Here is a 3024-nt window from a genome sequence, read left to right on the forward strand (position 1 = left end):
TTTCAGCCGTCGACGTTGGCAGCCATGAAGGCATACCACGTGACGAGCTCATTGGCCTCTGAGATAAAAGAGAGCTACAGTCAGGACGACCACTGTCGCCTGCTGTTGGATCACTTCGGTGGACGAAAGGTTTCCCTTCCGTCGCACCTGAAAGCTAAGCTCAATCGCTTTAGCTACAGCGATGGCCTGTTATGGCATCAGCTGTCACCTTGTGATCCCTTGAGAATCTATGTGCCTCATGACACAGATCTCAAGCTGATGATCCTTCACGAGCTCCATGATGCGCCATCTAGTGGGCATCTGGGCCGTGAAAAGACATTCTTATGAGTGTCAGAGGAATTTTGGTGGCCACATCTGTATAGATGGGTGGCCAACTATGTTCGCTCTTGCGAACAGTGTCAGCGCATTAAGCCTGCACCGTCCAGCAGTGCGCCACTGAAACCGCTACCGATTCCAACCAGCTTTTGGAAGTCAGTATGTCTGGACTTTATGTTTGGCATGCCGCCCAATCATAAGGGGCTCGTCGTTTTTGTAGACAGACTAAGCAAAAATGGTGCATTTTAGCACCATGTAAAACATCGATCACAGGCAAGGAGGCAGCTCTCTTGTTCCTAAATCATGTTTACCGATACACGGGATGCCCGAGTTCATAGAATCCGGCCGGGATCCACGTTTTACGTCTGGTTTTTGGCGACAGGTGCTCGAGCTGCTAGGTAGCAAGCTCCAAATATCGACCGCAGATCATTTCCAGACCGATGGCCAAACAGATCGTGCAAATCGGGTCGTGGCGGATGTCCTACGCACTATAGCAACTCCCTAAGAATGGAGCAAGCAATTGCCTTTTGTGGAGTTCGCTATAAATAACAGTGTCCATGCTAGTACGGATGAGACACCGTTTTATATGAACGGACTGCGCCATCCTCGGACGCCAGTCTTTTTTTTGTACGCAGCCCGAGTCTTAGTGGGGGAGGGCCCCTCCCTATACTCGGTGCGAAAGAGGGACATAGTTTCATCAATATGACGATGACCCATGAGGGTATCATCTCAAAGACTGAAACTTGCCCTAGTGGCCCTGCCAGTTTAGCAGTGGTCAATAAAACTACGCCTTATGACCGACCTCTTGGTGGTATCATAGGCGAGTTTGATGCTAAAAGCGTGAGCGAGGCTCAACGCTGTGTGGATGAGCGATTAGTCATCACACGTAAAGTGCGTGACGCAATGGCAAGCGCATAGGACAAGCAAAAAGAATATGCAGACCGAAATGGTCGCAAAAATAATGAACGCTTTAGAGTAGGTGAAAAAGTACTATAAGTACTGCTTTTCTGCCTAAAATGCAATTTCTATACTACCTGGATTTAATACGAAGTTCTTACCGCGTTTCATTTGGCCCTTACGGTGGTGTTAAGAGTGAGGGAAAAGGTACAATAAGGTACTACTATCCTAGCGAGAAATGCAATTTGTGTACTACCTGGAGGTACTTCGAAGTTGTTGCCGCATTTCATTGGGCCCTAACGGCGGTAGAAGAAGATGGAGACCTGTATTAAGAATCATTCTTCCCCCTTATATGAAGACGCGCCCCGTATTTTACGTGGGTCGTTTGAAACGGTATGTTGACCCAAATATGGTCACGTACCCCATCTGTCTTAGGAGAACGCTGGTGATACCGACTGTGAGTCGAGCGTCGTTCGGGTGAGGGGACGGTGAAGGCGAAAAGCTATCGGACCGACGAATCCCATCACGAACAGGACTTGAAGAGCATGGGACATCACGCGAGTAATGCGGATCCCTCAGCATTATCCTTTTAAAGAGGTCCAAGCGAGTCTTCAGGCGTTCATAGCCTTGACGAGCCTTCGTTCGGACATCAACGTGATCCAAGGTCAGTCGTGAGACTTGACCCTTGAGATCCGCAATACGTCGTTATGCAGCGCTTGACGCCTGTGACTGAACAGACGAAGGTAAGGCAGCCGCGAGTAGGTGGGCAAGATCGCCACTCCGATCGGGCGCCACCGGCACTGATGGATGCGGGTGGGAATCAACGCTTCCTTCTTAGAAGGTTGCTTGCCCACCGCTCCGTGAGGCAAGGGTATCAGTATCTCGTCCAATGGAAAGGTTACCCGAAGGGTTTTGACTCTTGGGAACCGATCGATACCCTACGTATTGATGTGCCCGGCTTGGCGGCTGCCGATGAAAAGGAGCACCATCTGAGGCCTTATCGCTAGTATCAAAAGTACTAACAGACGCAGCGTTGTGAGAAGAAACAGGGGGTATAGTACCGTCCATGATTTTTTTCACACGCAAGCGGGCGAAATTATTTCGCTGCGACCGCTGTTTCATCGCATCTGAATGCGGATGAATGCGGGGCAGAAATCCCGCCTCGTATTAATCGGGCGTTTCACTTGAACGCAACACGACCAAGATCGGGAAAATACGCCCAAGCGTTTCCCCCGAGCCCTCCATGATTTAAAGACGCCATATTAATTATGTGCGTCTACGAGAGAGCGCTTTAGGAGCGACGCTCTTGATTCGTTTCAACGAGGCCATTTAGATGGAGGGGGCATCAACGATATGCCACTCGTCACATAGCCACGTTCAAAACGACTGGCTTGTGACACCGACTGAGCACGTTCACGTGTCGTCGGCAGAGCTTTAGGCTCCGAATCCTCTCTGTCAGAACCAATATGGATCATGGTCTGAGCATAAGGCGAAGTGATTATACCCAACAGAAAAGTGGCTGCGCCTTTGTGGGCAGCGCTCTCATCATCTGTCGCTGCGCTATCCAGCGTAGACGACGAGACAGCATTCTTAAACGTTGCTGTCTCCATGTTGTGAGCCATGAGAGAAGTTTGGATGGGCAATCATGCGCCATCATCATTCCTCATGAGCTCGTTGTCCGCATCACTACTATGAGGTGACGGCAACGGTGTCGACTCATTGTAGTCGACAATGAGCGACGGATCAACATCCTCACTGTTAAAGTGGGATGGATCCTTTAGCCCTGTTAACGCGACAGCCGCAGTGGCTGTC

The sequence above is a fragment of the Bremia lactucae genome (genome assembly GCF_004359215.1).
Source record: "Bremia lactucae strain SF5 chromosome Unknown BlacSF5_NotPlaced_42_SHOA01000006.1_337800bp, whole genome shotgun sequence".
NCBI lineage: Eukaryota > Oomycota > Peronosporomycetes > Peronosporales > Peronosporaceae > Bremia > Bremia lactucae.